Here is a 14,515-nt window from a genome sequence, read left to right as displayed (position 1 = left end):
ACTAAAAATAACACACAGTTTTAAAAAGAAAAATATATAGACCAAGATATGCCATAATGAGGGTGGGTGGCATTAATAAAAATAAAAATAATAAGTTGTCTGAGTGGGTTTGCCACTCCCACATAATATGTTATCCTTCTATGTCCTACTTGCTCCCAGGTTCTCCTTCTACTTCCATTGGACTAGAAAACTAGGCCCAAGATGCCCCAGCACTGAAATATTTCCAGTCCTAATAGCATAACCCACTTATATGATGTTATACATATGTCTTATTGATGGAAGAGAATGAAAACACAGTGCACCTATGTTTTCATAGTAGTGGGGAGAAAAATGTTCACACATCCTAAGAGAAGAGAACAAAGGTAAACATGTCACTAAGTCAAGCTCTGAGGAAGTCCAGGGCAGGAGCCTTCTAGGGCCATGGAGAGATTAAACATCTCTGAGATCTCCAAGAACCTCTCACTCCCATTCACAGTGCTGTCTGGTGACAGAAGCTTCCTGGCATTCAGACAATTAGGGGAACAATCTGAAAGATGCCTGCTGCTGAGATAACGCCCAGCTGTGATTTTATTTCCCTCTGTTTGGATAATACAATTCCTTCTTGGTGAATTAACTGAAAGGAACTGCTAAGTAAATGGCCTGAAAGAATACACATGAAAAACAAACACTCCAGAACTTATATTGAGATCGCTATAGCAGCAAGAACATATTCCCCCCCAAAATAGGATAAAACAGCAGTTCGTGGAGAAGAGAAGATATGATCTTGCCCCATTGTGTCATCATCTCACAAGAACACTCACGAGGGTGGGGATGAGACTGCTACTGAAAAAATGAATTTATGGAAAATTCCAAATATTACACATAATAAACTTCCCCCAGCAGTCACCAATTTTTCATCAGCCCTGAAACATTCCTGCCCACCCCCAACCCTCATTCATTTTCAGGTGTACAATATATAAAGAAGCTAGACTGGTTTCATTTGTAAAATGCCAATATTTGTCAATACATATACCCTCAGGAAATGGGTTCAGCTTATAAATGAAGAGCTTTGCTCATTTCCCCCTCCAAAATATGGATGTGATTACAGAGTGCAGGGTGCTTTGATTGCTGTGTTTCTGACAAAGCTGTTAGTTATTATAACATACTGAATTCCTGTTGCAACAAAGTAAGCTTCTTTTAAATGTGTCATTTTTGTTATGCTAAGATTTTCTGTAGAGTGAATGCTCTGTAGAATATAGGCAGAGATGGGAATGAAAAACTCAGACGCACAATGGTATTCCATCTGAGGAATTCATCTCCTTCTAAAGAGTACCCAATAACTTTAACATCAGGAATCCCAAAGCCTGGCTTCCTATCTTTAATGTGAGTAAGCAAGATGAAGGAGGAGCTTTAGCTGCCACCATTCCTTACTTGCACAAACCTTTCCCGTCTTCAATTTCAACCAAGTTTTTCCAGATGAGACACAACTGTTTAGTATTCTACACATGGCAGTGATGTTGTGCTTTATCACCATAGAAAGCCTTCTTCCCTGATTTTTCCGGTGAAGAAAATGTGGAAGATAAAAGACACAATGTGAACAATGAGCAGAAATGTTGACAATCTCAATGCTGCCACTCAAAAATATTTTCTCAAGCATCCTCAGCTAACCCTGTTATTTCAAGTAATCTGTCAGGAAGATGTAAATTCTCCATGTAAATGAAAGCCAGAAAAGAGTTTTGGCATTACTCTGACCTGAACTTGAAAATCTAGAAATTACCTTTATGTGTTGATGTAATTAGGTACAAAAGAGAAGGTTAATGGGTCCTTCAAAAGCAGCAGAATAACAGACAAAGGAAACTGTCCTGTTCTTTCCTTCTTATTTTGTGAAACATGACTCACTGCCTCCTACTCTGGGTTTTGCGGATCTGTTTGCTCCTGGAGAGACCATCCAATCAGAATCAGAGGAAGAATGGAAGAGGGTGAATGTGTGACAGACCTAGGGCCATTCCTTCTCTATAGTTAAACCGAGTCCTTAATGGGCAGGTAGAGATTATAGCTGCTTCATTATCAGTTATGATATAGGGACAGACAGTGGCTGGACAGAGGGAAGTCTCCTATTTAAGGGCTCTTGGGCTCTTGGTAAGCCTCAGTCTTGTTTATTCTAAACCAGCTTCTTTCTAATCTAGGTGCAACCCCTAGGTGATTTTACACAGTGACATTTTAGAATCATTACAATAATTTTTAAAAGCAACACTGATGGGAGTTTGGTCAATGACGCCCACTGCTGGGCTCTTAGAATGATCTTACTTCTTTTGATATTTTCTTACTTTCGTTTCGGAGTTGGTGCCTTCAGTTTATTCTCACTGCTCCTGTAAGCCTGGTCTGGTATGATGACCATGGTTTGCTTTAGAAGACTTCATGTTCCAGCTGCTGAGGTTACACAAAGGACTAGGGATCAAAGAAATCTGCTAATGTCTGTGAGATTTGAATGAGCATCTGATTCCCGAAGGAATAGCTGGGTTGCCCCAACCTGGAGTAATTCATTGGGTGAAAGACATAGTGTATCAGCAAAGACATGGCGTATCGGGAATAGTCCCTTTAGAATCAGAATGGGGTTATAGCTCTACAGTGAACAAGTGGGCCATTCTCTACTTTTTATTGTTGGAATATTACTGAAGTCAAGAATTCCCTACAATAAAATAGGGCTGAATACAAAAGGAATTCAGTCACTCCTTTTGTTTCAGCATTTATTCTTTTTGTTCATGCCTCCATATTTCCCCCACCCAATTTATGAGACTATCCATCTTCACTGTGCAAAATAGCAGTCACTACTTGAAATCAACTCAACAGCAGTGGGGTTTGTTTTGCTTTGTTTCGTTTTTGGAGCTACAGGAGGCTATTGGAATGTGGCTTGGAATGTGGCTAATCTGAATCTAGTTCCACTGTAAGTATAGATTTCACAGTGAATTTGGAAGGCTTAATATTTCTTTTTTTATTTTTTTTAATTTTAACAATTTATTGGGGCTGATACAATTCTTTTCACAGTTCATACATATACATACATCAATTGTATAAAGCACATCTGTACAGTCTTTGCCCTAATCATTTTTTTCTCTTTTCTTCTTTTACATTTTATTAGGGACTCAAACAACTCTTACCACAATCCATACATATACATACATCAATTGTATAAAGCACATCCATACATTCCCTGCCCCAATCATTCTCAAGGCATTTGCTCTCCACTTAAGCCCCTTGCATCAGGTCCTCTTTCCCCCCCCCCCTCCCCATTCCCCCCTCCCTCATATGCCCTTGGTAATTTATACATCGTTATTTTGTCATATCTTGCCCTATCCGGAGTCTCCCTTCCCCCATTCTCTGCTGTCCCTCTCCCAGGGAAGAGGTCACATGTGGATCCTTGTAATCAGTTCCCCTTTCCAACCCACTCACCCTCCACTCTCCCAGCATCGTCCCTCACACCCTTGGTCCTGAAGGTATCATCCACCCTGGATTCCCTGTACCTCCAACCCTCATATGTACCAGTGTACAGCCTCTGTCCTATCCAGCCCTGCAAGGTAGAATTCGGATCATGGTAGTTGGGGGGAGGAAGCATCCAGGATCTGGGGGAAAGCTGTGTTCTTCATCGATACTACCTCACACCCTAATTAACCCATCTCCTCTCCTAAACCCCTCTATGAGGGGATCTCCATTGGCCGACACTTGGGCCTTGGGTCTCCACTCTGCACTTCCCCCTTCATTTAATATGATATATATACATAAATACACATACATATATACCTATAAACATATATACACATACATACACACACATATCTTTTTTTTTTTTTTTGCATGATGCCTTATACCTGGTCCCTTGGGCACCTCGTGATCGCCCTGGCCGGTGTGCTTCTTCCATGTGGGCTTATTTGCTTCTGAGCTAGATGGCCGCTTGTTCACCTTCAAGCCTTTAAGACCCCAGACACTATCTCTTTTGATAGCCGGGCACCATCAGCTTTCTTCACCACATTTGCTTATGCACCCATTTGTCTTTAGCGATCCTATCATGGAGGTGTGCAGTCAATGATATGATTTTTTGTTCTTTGATGCCTGGTAACTGATCCCTTTGGGACCACTCGATCACACAGGCTGGTGTGTTCTTCCATGTGGACTTTGTTGCTTCTGAGCTAGATGGCCGCTTGTTTATCTTCAAGCCTTTAAGACCCCAGTCACTATCTCTTTTGATAGCCGGGCACCATCAGCTTTCTTCACCACATTTACTTGTTCACCCACTTTGGCTCCAGCCGTTGTGTTGGGAGAGTGAGCATCATAGAGTTCCAATTTAATAAAAGAAGGTATTCATGCATTGAGGGAGTGTTTGAGTAGAGGCCCAAGGTCGGAAGGCTTAATATTTCAAAATAATGTAAAATACCTTATAAACAACTTCCATATTGACTAGTTGAAGTGTTAGTACTTTGGATAAGTTGGGCTAAAGAAATTACATTATAAAATTTAATTTCACCTATTTTTTCTTATATAATGCATTACCATAGAAAAATTTAAATTACACATAAGGCTCATATAATATTTATTTTTTGAGAATGTTGGTCTATGCTAGGGAATACATTCATTCTTCTAGGTAGCTTTTTTTAAATGAAATATACTTTTCATGTGCAATCATTATATCTTTACAGTATCATTTTCTGCTAAATTCAGTAGCCTTTTTAGAGTCCTAGTCTAACTTCCTTTTCAATTTGGTTGTGAAAGAAAGACGCATTCTAGAAACCTATGTATTGAACCTCTGATGTTTGCTTAGCTCTACATCAGCCCCAATCAATGCCCATGGAATCAGCTGTCAAAAGATAAAAAGATGTGTTGCATTAAGTAAATCTGCTGCACAAAACCTCTTTATTGTATTAAAGAACAAAGATGTTACTTTGGGAACTAAGGTGTGCCTGATCCAAGCTATAGTATTCTCCATGGCATTGTGTGCATGTGAAAGTTGGACATTGAATAAGGAAGACAGTGGAATAATTGAAAAATTTGAATTTTGATGCTAGAGAAAAACATTGGAAGTACTTTGGCGTGCTAAAAAGGACAAACTGATCTGTATTGGAAGAAATACATCCAGAGTGCTCCTTAGAGACAATGATGGCGAGACTTTGTCTGACATAGTTTTGATATGTTGTCAGGAGCGACCAGTCCCTGGAGAGGGATATCATGTTTGGTAAAGTGGAAGGGTGGCAAAAGAAAAAAAAAAGGAAGGCACTTCACGAGTTAGCTGGACATAGTGACTGCGCTCCAGCATAGAAAGAGTTGTGCTTTGTTCTGGGGTGCATAGGTCACTGTGGGTCAGAACCAACTCGATGGCACCTAACAGCAGCAGCAACATCAGGCACTTTTAAAAAACATCCTTGTTTTATACCTCAGGTGTTCATAGAACTTAGACAACTACTAAGGATGGCAAACAATTGTATCAAGAATTGTTCGATTACCACGGTGAGAAGCCATGCAAAAGGTAAGCTAATCTCCTGACTACAGAGGCATAGTTGAATGGAGGAGTCAAGTATTTTTCAATGGCAAAGTGATATCTAAGCAGCTTTGTTTGGTGTATTAATATAACAATAGTGGAGATGCATAGTTGGATTTCAATCCTCTTCTTGCCAGTTGCCAGTAGAATATTTTTAGGAAATTTACTTAAACAATCAGAGTTTCAGGGTTTTTAATCTATAAAACATTAATAAAAGATCTACCTCCCAGAGCTTTTGAAAGGGAAATATGAGACAAGGTATACTAAATTCCTTCCATTGCATCCCATTAGTCCCATAACTCTCATTACTTCTGCCTATGATTCTTGTCTCTGCCTCCTTTCTCTGTGCTATACGATCTCTCTGCTATCTATAGTGTCAAACCTCTTCTAGGTTGATAAATCCTAAATCATCATCACCAAGTCCATGTTCTATACCTGCAAATATGACCCTGTCTGGAAATGGCAGTTTTCTCTCCTCACATTTCTGAGATCATACCCACATAGAACAAGACTGAATTGCCTTGGAGTTACATCCATGTACCCAGGGGCAGTAGACAACGTATGCGGACCCAACTACAAGCAGAGAAACTCTAAGGATCTGGGCTAGACTCTAGAAACTACGAGAGGTCCACAGAAGGAATGGAGGTGCCCAAATCCTGATTTGAGCTTTTGGCCTTCAAAACTGTAAGGAAATAAAATTCTGTTTGATAAAGCCACTCACTTTGTTATATCTGTCACTGCAGCACTAGGAGACTGATAAAGCAATTTTCAGAATTATAGTACTTTATCAGGAATGTTTAAGGTAAAGGGAATCATACTACCTGTCTTTTAAATCTCAGAAAAAGGACATGCTACATGGTAGATTTCAAGCCCTGATGATGAATGCTCTTTTATCTGAAGTCATCTGCTGAGAAACGACATCAGTGGTGGCGCTCTAATAAACCTGGCATTCTTCATTGCTTTTGTAAAAGAAAAATGTCCACATTAAGGTAACCGATCAGTGCAGAATACTCCACATTTGTTAGACCATATGTGGAAATCTGGGTGCTACATATTTAGAGAGTCTTTAAAAGACTGGACTGTATTCAAAGGAAGTTGAAATGATGACATGAGTAATTAGTGAAAAGTTTTGGAATGTTTTTCTTAGAGATCAGAGCACACACAAAACACAAAAGAGTTGCCTTTAGAAGTTAAACAGGTTGCCAGTTACATAGTGCATGATATTTGAAGAAAATATAATATGCAAGATATCAAGTACGGGGGCTTAAAAAGAGCAACAATGAATAAAAAAGGTAGTGCTATTTTCTTGAAATACACAGAAAAACTATATGTTAAAATTGTGTAAAATGGACCAAAAATAGTCCTGGAAAGCTCATGGGGAAGAGAGATGTTAGAAGCCTATTTTAAGTTGCTTTAGCAATGGAGCACAGATATGAGACATATATCTTCAAAACCAATATAATGAAGACCTGTTTGATGATTATACTAGTTAATATTCCTGAAAATTTACTCTCATCTAGATGCTTCTCTGAGGCTTTTAAATGTATTAACTTATGGAATGATCACAACAATCCTATCAATTGCTACTTGGTATCATTATCTCATTTTCACATGAGGAATCCGAGGCACAGAGAGTTTGCATCCAAATTAACACATCTATCGAATAGCAGATTCTCATTTTGAAATCAAACACTATTTCTATAAACCAGGCTCTCAACACCATCTCTCCCATTAGATGGCAAATCTCCATTATGGGAAATTTTCTTTTCACAACCTCCTTGGTCATCCATCAGCAGGATACTATCCACATGGAGAAGATGCTCTATGTGACCTCTGAAAATTTTCTATCTGACGATTAAAAGTCTATTGTGCTACTGAGATAAGCTGATGTGTAATCAGCAGCCAAACCAATCCAGGAATTAAAGACTAATAAGTTGGCCCTTCTTTTTAACCTGCATCAAGAAATCGGTCTTTTGATTGGAAGTGAGGGGAGCTACATGTATGCTTTTACTGCTCTTCACTTGCAGTTTATATCTTCTGGTTAGCACAGTCTTTCCTTTGTTGTTCTTTCTCCTCACTGAGTACCTATTGTTGATGCCTGTCATCAATGCTGTAATCTTTGTTGTTTGTCACTGTGATTCAAAGTCCCCCACTTCCTTTTGTCCCCCACTGAGGCCACAACTGAGATCTCCAACTGAAGTTGTGCACCTGGAGTCCTGACTTTTACCTCAAAAATGAGTAGCCTAGCATGTCATTGAGCCTCCTTGCAACAAACCTCTCCTACATATTCTTGAATTTGCACACTCCCAAGAGAAAAATCACTGAAGATTTTTAGTCTTAAATAGTACTCTGCTTTAGCTCCATGCAAGACATTGTAAAAATGCCCAATATGACAGGTAACAGTGGTGAGTCCATGCTTGCTTGCAGAAAGTATACCGCTTCACTGGACAGGAAGTTAGTTCACTTGCTTGGACTGCGTTCTGTGTGGTTTGGGTGCCACTCTCATCTCCTGAAACACAGTCTCACTCAATTGAAGACCTTTCTTCTTATTTCAGAGAATGTAGAAGAAAGCGGTTTTCACCATCACGACATGCTTACATGCCCAGCTTTCTTTCTGGCCCCTATAAATTAATTGTTCCCCCTGCAAAAGATAACCTCCGCTTGTTCGCTAGATCTCCTCTCTTTCTGACTTCTCAAAGACTTTGCTGCAATAAGCTTCTCCTTTTCTGCATGACAAATTTATTTACTGAGATGAGAATGTTTGGGGGAGGTGGAAACATCGTAGAGGATTAGTTATCAGCTCTCCTTTATACAGTCCTATGGAATGTCTATTTAATATTCAAGCAGAGCAAACCAAATGAGAAGGTGCATAAAGGGAGTATCAGGCAGAGCTCAAGAACAGGTGGGTTCTTTTGGAATCCCAAAGCACATAAATAGTATCCGAAGCCATGGGATGGAACTGGATGATTTGAGAAAATCAGTGGAACCCCAGTTCAGTCCTGGAGGATCTCATAGAGGAACCAGCACAGCGGATTAAGTGGGAATGGTTCAAGAGGCAGGAACAAATGAAGTATCATGAAAGCCAGGTGAGGAAAGTGTTTTAAGGAGAAAGTTGTCAACCATTCTGACTGCTGCTGAGAAAGATAATGGAATTGGAGATCATCTTTTATTTTTATTATAATTAGGCAAGAGATGAGTAATGGAGGCAAAAAATGTAAATGTTTTTCAAAAAGATTATTTGTGATAAGGAAAATAAAAAATTGGATACTAGATAAAGGGGGATGTCTCTGGTTAGGTAATACCAAGAAATCAATATTTGGAAAATACTATATAATGACATAGCAGTTGCAAAATTATACACATGGCAAATCCAGATGACATTGTTTATGGTAACACTAAAACAGGGCTAAAATAATAAAGAAAGATAAAGAACACTTTTAAACAATTAGTCAATGGACTAGTGTACCAATTGAACCTTGATTTTCATGATCCTGAGAAGACCCAGATAGTGTCTGACTCTAACTACCAGCAGCTCTAAAAGGATCACTTTGGAAGGCCTGGATTGAGTAGGAGAAAAATTTGGAACAAAACTCAAATGACTAAAAAAAGATCAGGTTAACTGGTTAAATAGCTAATGTGGAACCTCTGGGACTATGGTCCTTAGACACCCTGCAGGTATGGAATCGAACACACCTTGCTGGCTCAATTTTCAACTAAACAGTATACAGGGCTATAAGGTGAACAATAACACTGATGAAGAATACACTTCTTATAATATTCAGACCATTTGAAATTAAAATAGCAGCATTTACCCAAGGACAAAATTCTGAACAGTTAGGAGTGAAGAAGATATGGAAATGGAAACAGAGAGTAAGTGGGATAACTGATGTTACATTATGGAGATTGTAATTACTGACATGAAACAAAATGTGCATGAATTATTGAATGAAAAATTTTATCCGTAAACTCCACCCAAATCACAATCAAAAGTCTTTAAAAAGATAAATGGAACATCTAATATAAAATTGTTTCATGAGTCAACCACTGTAAAATACTGACAACAATTTTCAGAACTATAAACCGAGAAGAACAGTGAGTAGCCTTGATATAAGCAGAGGCTGAATGGTTTTCTACAAGGGCAATCAATATTTTGATGCCTCTAAAATTGATCTTTAGCATGCCTGTTACTATGAAGTATTATGTTCTTTAGTTTTAACTTTACCAAAGAATGAATACCTTCTTAGATCAGACACTTGTTTGAAAATTTTTACAATGCTTTGTCAGTTTATCATGAAAAATTCATAGAATGAAGCTTTCCACTACTTCTTTTAATAAAATTTCAGAGTCTGATAACAAAATAATTTTCCTACTGCTTCGTTCATAAGATCATAAAATTTGCAATATTACCCCAAGTGACTTAAGTTAATGTTTCCTTTATTGATGTAATCTTCAATAATTGTTGATAAAAATAAGAATTTTTCCTGCTTCACAGCTAAAACTAATGCCATATTAAGCATAATGAGAAAATTAAGATTCAGTATACTCCAATTTTAGATAATAAATTTTATTTTTACTGTTTATCTAATAATAAACTTTGACAAAATAATTGTGAATTTATACAATTTTATTGTTAATTAATACCATTGAAAATCAGTAATGATTGTGTATACTATATTATGAGGCGGAGTTCTTTTTATCTCAGAATTAAAAAATAGCATTTCTTTTTTAAATTGTATATTTGTAGTAAAAAATATATAAAGGCATTTGTCCATCCCCACACTCATGACAGGTTGTCATATTGCTAGGACTTGTGTGTTGCTATGATGCTGGCAGATATGCCACTGCTATTTCTAGTCCCAATAGTACTATGGGTAGTAACCCATAGTGGATAGGTTTCAGCAGAGCTTTTAGACTAAAACAGACTAGAAAGAAGGTCTTGGTGACCTACGTCAGAAAATTAACTGATGAAAGCCTTATAATAGCAGAATACCCTTGTTTTTCTTGTTTGGAACACATGATCAGGAAGGATCAATGTCTTGAGGACGTTTTAATTTTTTTTATTTGCATGTAATTCATGCAGCATACAATTCAATGGTCCAGACATTTTACGAAGAGTTGTGCAATCATCATCACAATCAATTTTAGAATATTTTCTACATTCTGGCACTATTATTTTTTAAAAATACTTTTATTGGGGTTCTTACATCTCTTATCAGAATCCATACATTCCTCCGTGTGTCAAGCACATTTGCACATATGCTGCCATCATCATTTTCAAAGCATTCTCTTCCTATTTGAGCCCCTCATATCAGCTGCCCATTTCTTCCCCCTCCCTCCCTGCCTACCCTCCCTCCTTCAAGAACACTTGATAAGTTATAGATTATTTTTTCTGTATCTTACATCATCCTCCATCATCCCTCACCCACTTTTCCATTATTTCTCCACCTGGGAGGGGGTTCTAAGTCGATCCTTGTGATCGATTCCCCCTTTCTCCCCCACCCTCCCCTAATTCTCCTGGGATCTCTACTTTCCTTGTTGGTACTGAGGAGTTTATCTATCCTAGATTCCCTGTTTTGCAGGCTCTTATCTGTAGCAGTGTGCATGCTCTGGTCTAATCTGATTTGTAAGGTAGAATTTGAGGTCATGATAGTGGAGGAAAGGAAGCACCAAAGATTTAGAGGAAAATTGTGTGTTTCATTGGTGCTATATTTCACTTTGACTAGCTCATCCCTTCCATGTGACCCCTCTGTGAGGGGATGTCCAATTGTCCACAGATTGGCATTGGGTCTCTACTCCATGCCCCTAACCCCCCCTTTCATATTGGGTATGGTTTTATTTTGGGTCTTAGATGCTTAAGCCCTGATCCTATCTGGCATCTATTATTATTAGCTTATTATTAGTTCCAAATTCCCCCACAACTTCCCCTGTCATAACCCTAAGGAACTATTAATTGAGTTATTGTATCTATAGATTACCTATCTTGGATTTTATATAAAGAAAATCAGATGAAAACTCCAACAGATAACAAAATAAAACACAAAATCTCAGTCTAAAAGAAAATAGAAGATAATAGAAATTAAAAATGGGGCCAAAGGGAAAACAAATGGAAATATGATAAATTTCAACCCAACTATATCTGTATTAATCCACTTTCTAAATGCATTCTGTCTGAGGGTAAGCATATTCACATCACTAGTCAGTGATCTGAAGGAATTGAATGGAGGCTTAATCCATGTGGGGACTCTGCAAATGGAATTTGGGCTTTCACTGTCATCCATAGCGTTCTGCAAACTGAGTACTCAGTTCCCTCTTCTAACCTTGAATGTTATTGTTTATAATCCTTAGGTTACACATGCTGGAGTGCTCTTTCTGTGTGTACTTAGCTGACACCTCACTTAGATGGATGCTTGCTTTTAGACAAAACCTCACGACTGCACACCCTTTTCTTTCTGATGTCCAGGAACCATCTGATTCCATCACCACATTTTGCTAGGTGTGCTCTATACCCACACCTTCAACACTCACTTCATAAGGCCAAGGATTGAGCAAGGCCACATAATAAGAACTACTAGTCACACACACACACACACACACACACACACACACACATACACACACACACATATATGGCTTGAGAGACAGCAGTTTCTGCTTGTTGAGGAATAATTTAAGTAACCTCTCTACCTCACTGAGATATCAGGTGATTCTAATAATAGTATCATTAAACTAGCCAACGGCATAGATTTTATTTTTATTGAGAAAAGGAAATACACATATATGGAAAGCCTTTAAACTAAAATATGTGGGATTTTCATTTAAACATGTTAAAAATTTAAGTAACCAAACACTGTTGAAGAAAGCAATAAGTATAAGAAACAAGGGAAACATTTCAATAGTGCTCATTAACTAAGACAGTCCTATGCAGCACTGAGACACAAAAAGGAAAGAGAGCTTGGAGATAGCAAGAAGAATAAGTAGTCTTATGTTGTCAATTATTAGGCAACCCCAAAAGCAAGCTATATGAACCAAAGTTCACTGGTGTCCAAATCTGCCACCTTGGTATAACAGTCCTCTGCCTCATCATGCACACTAACATGTTTCAGTTTTAAGTCCAGAGTACTATTTCAGTTTCTTTAATCTGAAACAGGAATGTTTGAGGTAAAGTTTGACTCCTTTTCCAAAACAAATAATTCTGATATGGTCTATGAAGACTGCTGTGCAGCTTAAAAAGCCAAAATCTAAAATTTATATCACATGGCCAGGTAACCAAAGGCTGAAAAGAAACTCAGTGAAAAATATGTACGATTAACGAGAAAATGCTTAGCAAATAACATATAAGTAATGTTAAGCATTTTCCCCAAGGTCAGGTTTACCAAAAGTGGAGTCACCTTTTCAGTGACAGGCATAAGCCCCTTCGTCTGGTCATGAATTCTCATTGTAATTCACCGATCACCATTATAGGAGTGTTTATTAATTTGGGTTGACCATGGAACAATGAATGCTATGCGGCAAAAACTATTTTGACCCATCCCTCTTCCCCCAAATAAAAGAAAAACTGACCCCAAGTAAGGTGAGGCCTCCTGTAGAGGAAATTTTGTTGGGTGAATTACAGGGCTAAGGAGTGTGTGGGAGATTCTTGGTGAGATTAAATGACACTGAAGTCAAAATGTTGGAGCTGAACATAAATCCAAACTAGTGGTAACCAGGGCCCAGCTAAGTTGACACACAACCCTAACCATCACAGTAGCAAACAAACAAAACTAATGTTTGCCAAATGAATATTTTTACAAGTATTACTTAGTTAAATTGACCACTTTCAACATGTCCTTTAATTATTATAATTTTCCAAATAATTTTGCCAACATTAACAGAAACTTCATGACCCCCAGCAGACTCCCACTTTCCCTATCTCAGCCTTGGCAATCACCAATAAAAATCGGTCTGTCCATTAACCTATTTCATATAAGTGAGATGTTATAGGACTTATCATTTCTGTTACTGACTTAGTCCACTTAGCATAATATGTTCCAGATTCATTCATGTTGTACCATCTATCAGGTCTTCATTTCTCTTTGTGTGAGTCATATTCCATTGCATGTATATACAACATTTTGTTTATCTATTCATATGAGGAACATTTAATGTTTTTCCACCCTTTGCTGGCCGTCAAAAGTGCAAGAGCAATCCTTGATTGTTCACATAGTATTTGTCATTTCAATATTCTTTAAATGTGCATTTTTACAACATTAATTGTGTCCATCATATTGTACAACAGTTAATATTATCCTTTTCTAATTTCTCCATTACCCCTAACAGAAGCTCAATGTCTCTTAAGCAGTAAATCTCCTTTTCCTTCTTCATTCAGCCCCGCTCTGGTAACTGTTCATCAGCTATTGTTTCTTCAGTGGGAGATATTTATCATTTGCACCCATAGTAGATAAGATCAGTTATATGTGGGGAAGAGACAATGAATAAATACCTGTAATTATATTTCAGTGAACTACTTTGAGCTAATGCAAGGCCTTGATATCCCTTTATTAGGAAATGTTATCATTTGTTACAAGTTAGGCCTCTCAAACAAAAAGTGTGTTTTTCAGGCTAATCTAATATTAAGGAGTGTTTATCTTGAATGTACAAGAAATAAGGTGAAACCTATTTTGAACTCAAATTTGTTTCAAATGAATTTGATTTATTAGATGCCTTGCATTGCCCCAAACTCCATCTTTCTGTTTTATTTTCCCCTATTGTCTGGCATAGTTGGTTTCCATTGGACTACTAATTGCAAGGTAATCAATTTGAAACCATCAGCCACCTTGTGTGAGAAAAACCATGTTTTGTACTCCATAAAGAGTTACAGTCTTGGAAACTTACAGAGGAAGATCAAACCTCCCCTATAGTGTTGCTGTGAACTTATAGCATTGACTCAATGACAGGGAGGCAGTTTTGTGGGGGTGAGGGTGGGGGAGGGCTGTGAATACAGTTTATTAATTGGGTCAGTGTGAGAACCTC

General features: G+C 38.0%; 1 pseudogene; it reads right to left on the bottom strand.

Annotated features, from left to right (window-relative positions):
- Positions 1–14,515, bottom strand: part of LOC142433288 (pre-mRNA-splicing regulator WTAP pseudogene) — a 167,648-nt pseudogene that overhangs the window by 37,039 nt on the left and 116,094 nt on the right.

The sequence above is a fragment of the Tenrec ecaudatus genome, chromosome X (assembly GCF_050624435.1).
Source record: "Tenrec ecaudatus isolate mTenEca1 chromosome X, mTenEca1.hap1, whole genome shotgun sequence".
Lineage (NCBI taxonomy): Eukaryota > Metazoa > Chordata > Mammalia > Afrosoricida > Tenrecidae > Tenrec > Tenrec ecaudatus.
Note: the sequence above shows the minus strand (reverse complement) of the source record. Positions and strands in the feature narration are given on the sequence as shown.